General features: G+C 51.9%; 1 long non-coding RNA gene across 1 annotated transcript; it reads left to right on the top strand.

The window, feature by feature from the left end:
- Positions 1-10,242: 10,242 nt before the first annotated feature.
- On the top strand, positions 10,243-11,475 carry LOC309684450. Its single transcript, XR_014270287.1, has 3 exons — positions 10,243-10,301; positions 10,748-10,843; positions 11,414-11,475. It is a non-coding gene; the product is annotated as an uncharacterized lncRNA (long non-coding RNA).
- The last annotated feature ends 4,364 nt before the right edge of the window (positions 11,476-15,839 follow it).

The following is a 15,839-nucleotide window of genomic DNA, read 5'->3' as shown; positions in this document are numbered from 1 at the left end:
CTGACCTCGGCAGTGCAGAGGGGAAACTGAGGCACGAAGCGCAGGACCAGCCCCGCAGCGCCTTCCTCACCTTGATGGAGGCACCCGCAAACCGCACCAGCTGCTTGATGTGCTGCCCCTTCTTCCCGATGATGGCCCCCACCGCCTGCGTCCCGATGAACACGTTCACAACCTCTTGCTCCGGAAGCTGCGGGGGCATGGAAGAGTGAGAGGGTCAGGGCACCAGCTGGACAGGGGACAAAGGAGGTGGCTGTCCCCATCCCACCATCCCATGGTAGTGGTTGCCCACTCTCCCAAGGTGCCCCAGCAAAGATCTCCTGGAGAGGGGGGACAGGCACCTAAAGGGTGCTGATGTGGGAAGGCGCTGGCTGGGGGAGCTCCGCCGAGAGCTGGCTGAGAGCTCCGCCGAGGAGCTCTATGGTGGGAGAGAAAATGAGGGTCAGTGATGGCCCCAGCATGCCAGACCCTTCCCGGCCACCCCCAGACCCACGCACAGCAGCAAGATACCACCATAAGCCCGGCAGGGACACGGGGACAACCCTTCAGGCCCTCAAACCCCCCCTCACAGAGCGTGGGTGCATCTGAGCTGCATCCAGCGCCATGGGGCTGGGAGGCAGACGGGGGCTCCCAGTTACCCCCACTCCCCCCACGCTGCCACCTTGCCGCCCGTGTCCCGCATCTGCAGGGGAAAACCACGACACAACTCTCTCCTGCTCTGCATTCCAGCAAGTGCAACCGGATGCTACCTGCAAACCACCACTGCTCAGCTGGAGGACGAGCAGACCCGGCTCCCCTGCCCAGCCTGGACGCCGCTCTCGCTCCCAGCCCTGGAAAAAAAGCCTCTCCAGGACGGGGCTGCAGCAACAGCCGCACATTTCCACCCCACAGGAAACAGCTCGTTAACGAGGGGCGAGCACCGCATTTCAAAGCCCCCTTAGGAGCAAGGCAGCGCCCCAAGAGCCAGCCCAACCCCCCAGCACACAGCTCAGCACTCACCACACGCTCGCCGGCCCCCGCAGCAGCGGCTCGAGCGGGGCTGCCCGCGGCCGGCGGTCGGGCGCCGCTCCGTCACAGCCGCTCACCATGGTGGAACGCCGAACGCAGTCCGCGTCCTTCCAGTCGCACCGCAGCCATGGCGCAGCCGGGTGCAGCGAGCGCAGCTCCCCGCCAGAGGGGCGCAAAGCGCCGTGCGAGCGCGGAGGAAAGGGCTCGGTAAGCCCGGGATTGGCATTCCCTCACCCACCGAGGGCAGAGGAGGCAGGAGGGGGCGCGCGAGAGCCCGCGCCGCCGGCCGCTGTCGCTCGCCTCAGGCCTGCGGGACGCCGAAAGGCTTCTCCGCTCTCCGAGGGGCCCCTCCGCTCTCTGGGAGGCTTCTGGGGGGCCCCTCCGTCTCTGGAGGGCTTCTGGGGGGCCCCTCCGGCCTCCGTGGGGGCCTCTCCCCAAAGGCCTCTTCCCCTCCTCCGGGCACTCCCCGGCCTCCCGGCGCCCAGCTGCCAGCCGGGGCCCGGCTCGGGGCTTCCGGAGAAGGGCAAGCGCCTCCCCCAGACAGAGCAGGGCGAGGCGGGACGGGCGGGACGGCGCCGGCCCGGCCCCACCGCAGGGCAGGGGCAGAAGCGGGCCGGGCGGCCGCTAACGGCTCCCTCAGGCAGAGCACAGACGGCGGCGCGCCTGCGCGCGCGCACCCACCGCCCCGCCCCTCTCTCCCCCCTCAGCCTCCCCTCCACTAATGGCTGCGGGGGGCCCTCGGCGCCCTCCTCGCCGCCCCCGGCCCCGCCGCCGCGCAAGAGGCCGCCCCCCAGGGCAGCGAGCCGCCCCGCCGCCTCAGGGCCGCCCCCGGGCATCGCCCCGGCGCCCACTCCCCCCCCATCTCCCCGGCCAGAAGCAATGCTATCAGCAGGGGTCGGGGGCATAACAGTTCAAGAGAAATTCCTTTGTGTAAGAAAGACCAAAGAGTTCTTCAAAGGATCCGGCTGTCCTGACATTTGGGGGGGCAAAGAGAGGAAAAAACCCACCTCGGACCAACCTGTGTGCTCCATTCCCAAAGGACAAAGTGATTGAAGTGGGCGTATGCCCGAGTTGCTTTCCCACCTTTTATGTCCTGTCCTCCTTAGACTTTTCTTTGCAACTCAGTGTAGGGATTTCCGAAACGAACTTAATTTGTTGGCGATAGGAAGAAAGGTAAAATGTTGGGAAGCATTAACGGAATGAGCCAAAGAGGCCTAATGTGCTGCAGCGGGATCATTAGCTCTCTGCGAGCGGTCGTTGGCTGGGAGAGGTTGGGGGGTGTTGAGGAGGGCTGCAGTTAGGTGTATGTGCCTGAGATGATCCCGGGGGCGCTTGGAGGGGGAGACCTTTGGGATAGGAAAAGTAACTTGGGAAGTTTGGGCCCTGTGAAGGGAAGTCAGCCTGCTGGGAGCTTCCCTAGGGCTGCAAAACACTGTTGTGTGTGTTCTTTCCTCAGCGTTTGCATAGTTGTGGATGATGATGATGACGAGACTCCGCCGAAAAAGCAAAAATCAGGTATCGCGCATTACACAAGTACTGAATATGCCCGATTTTTCTGAGGTTTCGTGTCCCTTGGAAAAGTCTGGCTTTTGTGCTCTGGCATTGTTCCTGAAACGGGGGCTTTTCAAGCTGTTGGCTTCTTGCCTTGTGGCTCTCTATGCCTATAGCCAATGGCTTGAGGGTGTCCGGTAGGGCTTAGCCCTATAGATGACGGACGTTCTCTGCGGTGACTGTGGCAGGGCCCAATACTTTTACTGCCAGCAGGAGATAGCCCAGGTCTCTGGCGCTGAGCCCGCGCCTGTCAGCAGAAAGAGTATCTTAAATCCAAGCTGTGTGCTCCCTCCTGTCTGTATTCGCAATGTACCTCTGTTGGTTTTCTAGCCTGTTCTTATACGGCCTGTCTTTGTTTTTTAGATTATTCCATCTCTGAGCAGAAAGAGAAAGTTGACGTTTCTGCAGTGCTGCAGTTGCCGACCAAGGCAACCAAACGCCCGGCGGCTTCCGTCAGCGAAGATGCTCCATTCACAGAGTCTGCGGAAGAGGTTAGCGAGGGCTTTGAAATGTTAGGGTCTGTGCAAGGTGCGAGAGCAAGCGGCTCTCCCTACTGCATCTTGAGGTTGAGCCTGCTCTGAGCCTGTACAGCAGTAGGTGGTTCTTTTGCATTTCTAGCAGGCAGCTCTAATGTGGGCTGGGTTTGCCTTACTCAAGCCTGCGTCCTCTGCTCCGGCACTGGCAGCTGCGGGAGGAGCAAACTGTTTGTTGTCTTCCAGATACTTGAGAATGGTTCAAGTTTATAGTTTTAGTGTGTTTGCAAACTGTTATTCTCTTTCTCAAGCTTGTGGTTAAGGAATCAATATACACTACCTGACAAGAAAAACTGCATACTTGCTCTGGATAAACCGCTTTCTGCTCATTATCCACCAGTCCAGGAGAGCGTTCCTGTAGGACTTTGGCTCTGTAAAAATGAGCCACCTTGACTGCCTAGTTTGGTTCAAAGGTGTAGTGCAGTTTTTCTTATTGCCCCATGGGATTAGAGGGCTAAGAGACTGTCGGGCTCTAGTTCTTCGTTCCTGAGAGAGTCGTTAACTCTTATTTGTACAAAATATATTTCTCAAGGGCCGAACTATCACCCTTTGGAATGTTTAGAAGCCGACTGAGTGATAACTCAGTGACAAGACTGTATTCTTTTAATTGCTGCACATATGAGAGCCTGTATTCAAAATTTAAAGCGTACCTGTCAAAGGTCCTGCCAAGATTTGCCGCCTTCTGCAATCTGAACCAGCAAGTCATGGTCCCCAAGTCATAGTAGAGCTGACTAAGCCTCAGGAAGTGTGTTTGCTGGGATTCACATTCAGGTTACACTCACGCTGGTGCTTTTTTGTTGTTTTCTTTTAAGCCTGGGTCCACTTCTTTAGAGCCTTCCACTAAAAGACCACGATTTTCGTCACTCGATGTAGCCGTGCTGCAAATTGGTAAGGCTGACATCAAGTTGTACAACTTGTTTCATTTTCACCCTACCTTGTGTACTGTCCAAGTCTACCCCTAGGGTTCTGTAGGGATTATGGCAGGCACGGGACGAGGCAGCATCTGGGAATACTTGAGCGTGACCTCTGTTTCTTACCCGCATCCTTGCATTGCTTCTGGAGTGGAGCCGGGCGTCGATCTGGTCGTCTCGGTACCAGAGCTGCCTTGGATGCAGTCCTTCCGTTCTGATAGGTCCACTGTTAGCTTGCCAGAAGCAAATTGTTTTCAATGGTCCTTTTAGGTAGTAGATCCTGAGGAGCCTTTTGTATTTCAGGTTTCGGCTGGCAATACCTTGTGCGCGCAACTTGCTGCAGTTGCCGGTGTGAAAACCTGAAAATGTCCTAAAGTGACATAACACAAATCATATGATGATGTGAGAGAGAAAATGACAATTTATCTTTGGTGAAGCTCGTTACTGTAAACTCATAAACCTCTTCAGTTTCCTTTTATACTTACCGATGCCTTACGCTCTTCTCTCGTAGGTCAAATGCCGTGTGGGACCCATGCTCGCTTGACTAAGGAACCACTCTCTCGTCCTGACAAGACAATTCCCCGTCTGAGGTAAAAATCCTTCCGTTTTCTTTGACTTCTTCCCCGAAAGGTTTACTGCCTATGGTAAGGGAGGTCGTCAGCTGCTTCCCCCCCGAAGTACCAATATTAAACTTTTTCTTTAAATCCAGCTACTTAATTGACACAGGAGATTAGCTAGAGATTAAAGGTCTGCGGTAAGAGGAAGCGTTGAACTTGGGAGGAGGCTGAGGACACAATCAACAGCGTATCTTCAAGGCAGTTGTTGTGATTTTCACTTTTACTTCTCTCTACTTCCCCATTAGCCAGTTGAAGACAGCAGGTCTTCATCTGAAAGTCATAAACATCTCGTGTCTGTCTCCATCGTCATCGGTGTACGTGCTTGACAAAGCAGGTGGTGGTGGAGGTGCACATTGGAATGTTCTCTTGATACCGTTTCTTTTGCCGTTGATGTTTTGAGCACAAGCCGGAAGGGCAAACAGAGCATCAAAGCTGCTCCAGACAGCTTCTTACCACTGAGGCCACCAGTTAAGGAGTGCGCTGCGCCAGAATCCGCCACTGCAGATGAAAATCCATACCATGAAAATGATACAGAAGAGAGTTTCTCATGTAATTTTGGGTGCGCTGAGTTTAAGCGCACTGCATTTGAGAGCAGGTCAAGACTCTGCTGTCGGCGTCTCATCTGCCAGTCGTTGCTTATTGTGGTTTGGCTCATATTTTGGAGCAGATCTGGAGCCTGAGAAAGAGATTCCTTTCAGAGGAAGCTAAACCAGAGAAGTTCCTGGGGAAGGTGTCTAATGCACTCCAACCGCTACTGAGCATATAGTCCCTGAGGTCAGAGCAGGGCAGGTCTGAAGTAAAATGTCCCAGCAGTATGGATGTTGTGGACATTGCCATTCTCAGCGTCAGCATAACCTTTAACAAATAGATTGAGCAGAATTGGTCAGGGCTGGTTGAAATGAACGCTGTCTTGTCCCACAGAGTAAAGTGGCCTCCTCAGGTTAATGCAGATATTTGTCGGATGTGCAAAGAATATTTTGTTCTTCTTAAAGAAAAACCCCAAAAGCCAGTGTGAATTGGTACGCACTGATAACAAATGCCCCCCGTATAAAAATTGTGATTCTCCTCTGTTGTTTGTTTCCTGCCCCAAAGTGTTCAAGCCTCCTCCAAGGAACCAGTGGCGACTGTGAGTCACCGGGAAGAACCAAAATACGGAGGAGACGTCTATCCACGTGCAACACTCAGGACCGGTGAGTATCCCCATGATTCCAATCCGTTCCACTTTGTAGGTAGACGTCAAATCCAAATAGGGCATTTCTTACACACTCGCAGATGACGTTCCTAGTTCAAAGTGCTTGCCAGAATTCGAACTTCCTGACCATACCGTCATCCTTCAAAGTTTTTCCTTTTTTTTTATTTATCACTCAGAAATGGAGAGCTGTGTACATCTGATGGTGATTGAAAGTCGACTTCTTGTTTTCTTACTACTGCTTTTCTGTGCAGGTGTCGAATGTATAGATGTTTGCTGCCCGCAGCGGTCGCAGAGAGGTGATACGATCAGGTAGAGTCTCTTCTAATGATGCTTCTTGTTCCTTTTGGCTCTGCGCGTGTATCTCTTTCAGCCGCTGGTAGAGTCTCGAAGATGACCAACGGTCTTTGATCGTCTCAGTGCTGTGAAAGAGAAGTAGCTAGCTTGCGGCTCCGGAATTGCTTGCAAGCCAGTTGCATCTCCAACACAAGCGAGAGCCGTGCTGCGTGACAAAGAGGGTTGTGCTGGTGTGGTGTTTGCTGTGGGAAGAAAGCCAGTAAGGGTGCGAGTGGTGGCCGTCCCAAGTTGTCCTTGGATGTGCAGAATCCGTTTTTGTTTGTGAGTCGTTCTGCCGAGCCATCAATGAGCTGACATTTCACTTCTTTCACTTGGAAACCCGCATCCTAAGCAGAAGGATTAGAGAGCTTCTAAAGCCTGGTGGGACTTGAGGCAGTTTTGGGGACTTTGTAAGTCCCAAAGGATGCCTGGGGTTTGCCTAGGAGGGGGAAAAAGGCAGCGTGCAGTTGGGTTTGAGAGGCCAGCGGCCTCATTGGTATTGGCTGTCTGAGCTGGCAGGACTGTGAGTTGCGACGGCTTTGCGGTCTTTATGGAAACAGGTTTTTGGGGGCAGTAGGTGCAGCTACAGGGAGAGATTTTGTACGGCGGTAAGATGCACGCATCTTTCTGCAGTGACCTGCCCTTACATGAGAGAGGAGAAAGCGTAGATGGGAGCAGAGGGAGGTTCAGTTGCAGCAGTCCTGTTTTGTAGCTAATTCTGTCCCTATTCTTCTCCCCGCTTTAAAAACTAGTGCTGTATTTAGCCTTGCAAAAGCCTTTCTTGTCCAGAGGGTGAATTCTTGAGAATTCCATGGGACAGGACGGATATAGAGCTCGCTTCTCTCTCTCCCTCTCCTGGCAGGTACTGCACACCAGAAGAAAACTCTGCGGAAGAGGAAGGAGCAGTGAAAGAAACCATCGCAGGGGTAAGCTTGTGTTATTCCCAAGGAAAATAGAGCTCTTTGTGATGAGAAACTTCAGCACTCTTCACATGACTTCCTCAACAATATCTGTATTTGCCCAGGTTGTTTTTCCCCAGGAAAGCGGGAGCGTTATTTGATGAGTAGCGCTATCGCCAAGTGTTTTCCGCTGCCGTTAATTTTGTTTCTGGACTATTAGGAGCACACTACACTATACGGTTTTGATTCTTCCCCTTTCACGTGTTGGGTATAGCCTCAAAATCTTTAGCGCACTGACTTGGTTGACCTGCAAAGCTGGACTGGGGTGTCTTTAGTCTTATCTTGTTTGCTGGGATAGGAAGTACGTCTCTTTGACTTTCACCTCTGGTCAGGGTTGAGGTCAAAAATAAAATTTTAGTCATGGTAATCAGAAATAGTAGTCTCAATCTCAACTTGATACCTACACGTGGAGGCTTTGCTGGGGTTCTTAACGCTAGCCCAAGGCAAAGGAGCTTTCTGCCTCTCTTGCCTCCGAGTGCAGCACTCCATGGGTGCACAGTTGGAATGCAGTCGTCAAGAAGAAGTAACTTTGGAGTTTGCTGGTTGCATGGGTGTACAAAAACCCTTCCAGTTTTCTATATAAGCAAGATTTTCTGTCCTGTCCCCAAGGAAACAAATCTGTGCTTGATTGCTAGCTTAACGTCCGTTTGTCTAACAGAGGCAGCGTGGCACAGAAATCTTAGAAGATGCCTTATTCCGAGGACACCCTACACCTGTTCCGTCCAAAAAGTCAGCCAGCCTCGATGTGGAGGAAAAGAAAGTGCCAAGATTGGGAAAAACAGCGGAACGCTTTCCTCCGCTCACAGAGGTACCGTAGGCGACAGTCTGTGAGACAAAAGAGAAGGTTGTGGCAGAGCTGCAAGGAAGTCCTCTTCTTCTCGGTGGTTCTTAAGGCGCTTTGAAATCTGAAGAACTTGCATTGAACCTGTTAGCGAGTGGCTGTGGTTGTGGCTTCACAGTGCGAGGGTCAGCACTAAAGCTGCTTTGAAGGATTTTGTGTGCTCCCCGCGCTCCTTCAGTTGTGCTGCCCTAAGGGTTTGTGGGCCTTCTGTTAGCGGGACGGCTGCCTCAGTTTCCCCCTTTGCCGTTCCCTTTGAAGTCCCCCACCTTCACGTTCTTTCAGGCTCCTGACTTAGCTGCCTCGGTACGGAGGATGCCCGCTGGGGTTGGCTTAAACCTGGGTATTGCGAGGGCCGCAGCAGCACCTGGGAAAGGGGGTTGCCAGAGTTGTGTTCCATTTTCAGCTGCTTGAGCGTGTTTGCTAAGTTGACGGGTTTTATCCCCACGTCCTTGGTGAAAAGAAACGGCAGCAAGCCTGGGCTGTGAAGTTCAAAGTTAGGATGCTGAAACCAACCAAGCAAGGCAAAAGCGCTATCGCTCACTGAGGCAAGAAACCGTCGAAGGCAGTTGCTCTGTCACCTGAGCTGAATTTACAGGCCGTGTTTCAGTGGAAAGCTGCCCCCAGGTCAGCGTGCTCCATGCTCTGTTTCACAAGTCCTTCCCCATTGAATTGTTCCTTTCAGGCCATGGAGAGAGAGGTCAGTGCCGCATTTGGCAGAGGTGAGCCAGATGAGATCATGAGCAGTGCCTTCAAACTAAAGGTCACTCGCGAAGACATCCGCACGCTCAGGAACCTTTGCTGGCTAAACGATGAGGTAAAACCAGCTGCAGCACAGGGCTAGTCTCACTCAGCCTTTATTGAAAAATACCCCTCCGCCCTGTACAGAAGTCGCGTCAACGTTCTTTGACGACCTCCGCTGCAGAGCCTAGAAATCTCTGTACACTTCTTATTTGAGGTGTTGAAGGGTCGAGCGTTTCGGGAAGTTCCGTTACTTCTTGTATGACGCAGCTTCCAGGAGTTCGTCCGGGTTATTGGCGTGGGTGGCAGGTGTTTTGATCAAACTGCCGATGTAGCCCCGTGTGAAATCCTGGGAACAAAAGCTGACAGCTGAGGCTGGAGTTCTCTGCGCTGCGTGCTTAAGGGTGGCCAGAAAAGAGGTGGTGCTGTATTTTTGGTTGGGGAAGGCAGCGTCATATGTTTACACCTCACGTTTCCTCTTTATGGTACAGGTGGTTAATTTCTACATGGGTCTGCTGATGGAAAGAGGCAAGAAGGAAGGCTATCCAGCGGTCCACGCGTTCAGTACTTTCTTTTATGCCAAACTAACATCTGGGGGCTACGAAGCAGTAAGAAGATGGACCAGAAGTGTGGATGTCTTCAAGCAGGACATCATCTTTGTGCCTGTGAACTTGCAAGCACACTGGACACTAGCCGTGAGTCCCACAGGCTTTTTCTTTAGAATTGGACGGGGAGCAAAAACTGGCAAGAGAAGTCATGTAGGTGTTGGGGGGTGTGCGGCACAAGGTTGTGCTTTGCCTAACGGTCACCTTTTAATAACAGGTCATAGATCTGAGGAAGAACACCATCACGTACTTGGACTCGCTTGGGCAGAAAGGGGACAAGATTTGTCAGACTTTGCTGTAAGTAACCGCTCCGTCACTGCTTTTCTGGTGTGAATGAGGAGAGGGGTTTTAGATTTAGTCCCTGTAAGGCGACTGCCAGTTTTCACGTGGCTTGTAGATAACCAACCCGGAATCTTGGCGTTGCTTGCTGCGACTTGTCTGGCATCGACTGCTTATCTGGTGTCACAGCGTCCCCTGCACCCAGGGTCTGGGGTGCCTGGATTCTGCCACCTTCCCGTGAGAGGCACAGCCAAATACGCCATAGCCCCGTGGCACACGTGTGCCGACTTTGTTAGTCGGAGCCCAGGATGTGGGATCAAGGCACCCGGTGGAATTACGGCATTACAGTTCCTTGCTTGGTTTGTCTCTTTGTGCTCTGATAACATGTGATTTGGGGCTTTTTGACCTCTCCGAAGCAATGGAGTCGTTGGCCTCGTTCTTGACCATTAGCTCACAGCCTCTCCCCGTGTTTGTAAGTTTCAGATTGGGATTTTTCCTCAAAATCAGCCTTAAATCAGCTGCGGTGAGGATCCTCTGACATTTTACCGTCCTGCCGTCCGTCTTCCTGTGATCCTTCAGCCGCTTTATTTTGTTGTTGGCCTAAATTACAGAGATGAAAAGGGATTTTTTTTTTTCCTTTTGTTTTAACCAGCCAATACCTGCAAAAAGAAAGCCGGGAAAAAAGACAGCTGGAGCTGGATGTTTCAGAGTGGACTCTTCACAGCATGGAGCCACGTGTACGTGAGCACCCCTTGGGTTTGAAATGGGAACTGTAAGTGCTTCTTTGGGGCCCAGATCCTGGCCCGTGGCAAAGAAAGGGTTGAGCTGATGTTTCTCGAGGAGTTGATAGTAAAAAGCAGTCCCTAAAGACCGGATTTAAGAAAGGTCACTTAAGAAAGAGGCGGTGCGAACCTTGAGACACCTCGCAGGGGGGAGGGCTGCTGCGCCTTCTGGGCCTGCCAAAAATTTGGATCGTAGTGTCCGAGTCCGGGAGGCAGAGGGGAGGGATGGTGAGCAGTGAACTGGGTCTGTTCCTCGTGGGCGGGAGTGGGTATCGGGGATTAGGCAAGTAGGGTCAGGAGTGTGCGGTGAGCGCAGTGTCGGTGTGGGTAATGTGCGCTACTTCCAAGTTGCTTTTCTTTTGAGACAGAGGGAAATCCTCCATCTTCTTTGCATTCCTTAGGAGATCCCTCAGCAGCTGAATGGAAGCGACTGCGGCGTCTTTATGTGTAAATACGCAGATTACATCGCCAGAGAGAAACCATTCAACTTTAGCCAGGTGAGTGAAGGTCATAAACCCCTCCAAGCCCCTCTCGCCCAGGGACAGGAGCCAGGGAGGTTAGGCAGCAGCTCTTCATTGTGTCCGGGGCAGGGGCTGAGGTTTCGTACCCCGTTTCGGTGCGTAGTTGCTGGGGTCAGAACTTCCAAGTGGCCTGGGCAGGGCAGAGCTGTGGTTCTCCATCCCCGCCTTTGGGAGCTGCTGCCGGTGAGATTCCTCTTGGGCAAGATACTGCCGCCAGCGGGTTTGGCATATCTGGGCTCGATATCTTTTGGAGAAATGGCTTCTACCCTTTGACCAGTCAAGACACCGCTTCTTTTTATTGATTTCGTTTTAGACGGGTCTTTTATTAGCGTGCTTGTAAGCTGTCGCGCGGTCAAGTCAATCTGGTTTTGTCGGGTTGTCGTGTCACCCTCTTAGGAACCGCGTGGGGTGTTGTACCCAAACGGTTGACAGTTCCTAAAGGGAACTTCCTATTAAGGACTCCGCTGGGCGTTTATGCGTGTTTGCCGCCTCTTTCTACCGTGACGTCATTATTTAATTTCTCTTTTCTTTCTCTTCTCTTTCCAGACTCACATGCCATACTTCCGGAAGAAGATGGTGTGGGAGATAATCCACCAACAGCTGCTGTGACACGTGGACTCTTAGAGTTCTTATTTTGATTACGTTTCTTCGACCTTAGTTACTTTTCTTAGGCCTTTAGTTAGTTTTCTTAGACCTTTAGTTACATTTCTTAGACGAATTTTCCTCTTTAGGTTATGAAGTAGAAGTTAAGATGGTTTATTCCCCCCACCTCCCTTATTTTGGAGACAGTAACTCTGGGGTTTTGGTACACAAGTTTTCCTCTTTAGCTTATGAAGTAGAAGTTAAGATGGTTTGTTCCCCCCACCTCCCTTATTTTGGAGACAGTAACTCTGAGGTTTTGGTACACAAGTTTTCCTCTTTAGCTTATGAAGGAGAAGTTAAGATGGTTTATTCCCCCCACCTCCCTTATTTTGGAGACAGTAACTCTGGGGTTTTGGTACACAAGTTTTCCTCTTCAAGTTATGAAGTAGTGGTTAAGACAGTTTATTTCCCCACCACCACCCCCCACCCCCCCTTATTTTGGAGACAGTAACTCTCTGTTTCTGGAATATCTACCATCTCCTTGATTCCTAAAACTGGATTTGTCACGACCACGGAAAGAAAGCGTTTACCATCTCTTGATTTCTCACCAAAGCCCCTGTCCTTTGGGCTGGTTTGGGGTTGGCTTTTTTTGCTGCCTCCAGGGAGTGATCTAATGTGAAAAGAGAAGTATTTATTTCTTTATATAATATAAATATTTATTTTAATAAAAAGAGCCTTAATGGAAGGAAACTCTCGCTGTGTCCTGGTTTGAGGTAAAAGAGAACCAATTTTGTTCAGTAACTTGGCTTCTTAGCTGGGCCTCTTCTACCAACTGAAATTAACTGCCTATTGTGCCGTCAGCGTTCACTCTCTCAGAGCGATAAGAGCAATGGTTACAGCTGATGCCCAGGCATGGGATGCAGAGAGGCTCTTGCTTATACTTATTGCTATAACCCCCACGGCCAACCAGCTTTGTTATTTGCCCCGTTGGAGGGTCGGAAGCGGAAAAGCATAGTGGGGTCCCACCTGCGGGGAGGAGCGACAGGACAGGTGACCCAAAACTGACCAACAGGGTATTCCATCCCATCTGCCTCATGCTCAGTAGAAAAGGGACCAAAGGATCAAAGGGTTCTTCTACCTGGGGAATGTTTACTTCGCCCTTTGATAATTATGCTGATGTGACCCCATCAGAGCTGGGGCATGGCAACCTTCTGGGCTCTGAGGATAAGGACTGGTACCTTGTTAAGATCGTGATTTTGTTGTTGATGCTCCTGAATGTGGTGCAGGGGTGGTTTCTTGTGAAACATCTGTGCAGGGGGAGCTGGAGGGGACCGTGCGCTGCCGCCACTCAGACCCGCGCAGCCGCTCGGCGATCTGCAGCGGCGCGAACCGCGGCCCCGCCCGGCCCGGCCGCAGCTGCCCCCCCCGGAGCAACGGCACCACCGGCAGCCGCCTCCCCCACGGCACCGGGGCCACCGGCAGCTGCCCCCCCCGGAGCAACGGCGCCACCGGCAGCCGTCTTCCGCACCGCCACGGCACAGGCGCCTCCGCCGCCGCCTGCACCGGCACCGGCACCCGCACCACCGGCAGCCGCCCCCCCCACCGCAACAACACCGGCCCCTCCGCCGCCCGTCCCGGCACAAGCCGCGCCCCCCCCTGCAGCGGCACAAGCCACGCCGCCGCCTCTCCCGGCACAACCTACTGCAGCCACTACAACCAGTACCAAAACTACTCCAACTCCATCAAAATCGGTACAAGCCGCCCCGGTAACCAGGAGCAGGAAGAGGAGGTCAACTCCTTCCCCTGCCCCTTACCACAAAGACCACCTCAAGTCACATAGCTTGGGGGAGAGTTCTGAACAAGATCCAGGGGAGGGTCCTTCAAGACCACAGAAGGGAAAGAGACCTTTGAAAACAGACAAAGGCCAGAGTCCTTCTAGAGCAGATGCTGGAGAGGCCCCTTCTGGGGCAGCCTCACCACAGGAGGACTCAGATGTAGAGGGAGTTGTTCAATCCTTCTCCGTGAAAGATCTGAGAAGTATCAGGAAGGACTTTAGTCGTCATGAAGGCGAAACACTTGTCTCCTGGTTGCTCCGATGCTGGGATAGCGGGGCAGATACCCTAGACTGAGATGGCAGAGAAGCTAGGCGATTGGGAAACCTGGCCAAGGATGGAGGGATTGTACCTGAAAGAACTGCCTGTGCGAGAGGTGATTTATAGTGATGGGCAAGCGATAGTAGACCCTGATGAAATGCCATGCAAACGATCTCTGCTCAAAAAGTTTGTACAAAGTGCACCATCAACATATTCCCACACATTGTCAACAATGGTCTGGGGAGGATCCGATACTGACACACCAACTGTAAATGAAGGGGTTAAGAAGGTACGACAGTATGAAGACAGTCTCTCTGGTCCCTTCTCTGTGGCAGCCATAGAAAAGCTGACTGTGACCACCGAGAAAATGACTGAGAAACTGACTGAGAAAATAGAGCAAATGACCCAGAGATTAGTTGAGCAAACCGATAAACTGTTTGATAAACTAACCAAGGTGGAGGAAAAACTCCATGCTTTCCCTGTACAGACTCATGTTGCAGCTGCTAAGAGGAAACGCCCTCCTACTCAAGAGAAAAACCACCCTCCGACTCAAGACAAATCAAAGCTGATGCGAGATATCCTGTGGGTTTGCCTCTGTGAATATGCAGAAGACATGAAGAAGTGGGATGGAGAACCTACCTCAGCCCTACAGGCACGGGTGCTTGAGCTGCAAAATGAAGCAGATAGGAGAAAGGATTCTTACAGGAAGAAGGCTGCTCCAACCTACAGTAGGCGATCCTACGGACCAGGTAGGAACCGATCTGCTAATCGTAGGTACTACGGTCAACAGTAGAAGTGCCCTGCCTCCAGCCAGGAGGAGGAGAGGGACAACCGACTTTATTGGACTGTGTGGATTCGATGGCCTGGCACATGAGAGCCACAAAAGTATAAAGCCCTGGTGGACACTGGTGCACAGTGTACCCTATTGCCATCGAATCATAAAGGGGTAGAAACTGTCACCATTTCTGGAGTGACAGGCGGATCTCAAGAAATGACTGTATTAGAAGCTGAAGTGAGCCTAACTGGGAATAAATGGGAGAAACACCCCATTGTTACTGGTCCAGATGCTCCGCGCATCCTTGGCATAGACTATCTCAAGAGAGGGTATTTTAAAGACCCAAAAGGGTATCGGTGGGCTTTTGGTATAGCAGCTGTAGAGACTGAGGATGTTACACAGCTGTCTACCTTACCCGGTCTTTCAGATGACCCTTCTGTTGTGGGACTGCTGGGGGTTGAAGATCAGCAGGTGCCAATTGCTACTGCCACGGTGCTTTGACGACAGTATCGCACCAACCGGGACTCCCCGATTCCCATCCATAACCTGATTCGCCGGCTAGAGAGCCAAGGAGTGATCAGCAAAACTCGCTCACCCTTTAACAGCCCTATATGGCCAGTGCGAAAGTCTGATGGGGACTGGAGATTAACAGTAGACTATCGTGGCCTGAATGAAGTTACACCACCACTGAGTGCTGCTGTGCCAGATATGCTACAGCTTCGGTATGAACTGGAGTCAAAGGCAGCCCAATGGTATGCTACAATTGACATTGCTCATGCCTTTTTCTCTATTCCTTTAGCAGCAGAGTGCAGGCCACAGTTTGCTTTCACCTGGAGGGGTGTCCAGTACACCTGGAATCGACTGCCCCAGGGGTGGAAACACAGCCCTACTGTTTGCCATGGACTGATCCAGACTGCACTGGAGAAGGGTGGAGCTCCAGAACACCTACAATACATCGATGACATCATTGTGTGGGGTAATTCAGCAGAAGAAGTTTTCCACAAAGGTAGGAAAATAATTAAGATTCTTCTGAAAGCAGGTTTTGCCATTAAAAGAGGTAAGGTCAAGGGACCTGCACGAGAAATCCAGTTTTTGGGAATTAAGTGGCAAGATGGCTGTCGCCAGATCCCAATGGATATAATTAACCGAATAACATTTATGTCCCCACCTACTAACAAAAAGGAAACACAAGCCTTTTTAGGTGTTGTGGGTTTCTGGAGAATACATATTCCAGGTTATAGCCAGATTGTGAAACCTCTCTATGAAGTGACTCGAAAGAAAAATGAGTTTGTGTGGGGCCCTGAGCAACGACAAGCCTTTGAGCAAATTAAACAAGAGATTGTGCATGCAGTAGCCCTTGGACCAGTCCGAACTGGACGGAACATTAAAAATGTGCTCTCCACCGCAGCCGGGGACAATGGCCCTACCTGGAGCCTTTGGCAGAAAGCACCAGGGGAGACTCGAGGTCGACCCCTGGGATTCTGGAGTCGGGGATATAAAGGCTCCGAGGCCAACTATACTC

This window comes from Vanellus vanellus, assembly GCF_965231255.1.
Source record: "Vanellus vanellus genome assembly, contig: HAP1_SCAFFOLD_80, whole genome shotgun sequence".
NCBI lineage: Eukaryota > Metazoa > Chordata > Aves > Charadriiformes > Charadriidae > Vanellus > Vanellus vanellus.
This window is presented reverse-complemented; position numbering and strand designations above follow the sequence as displayed.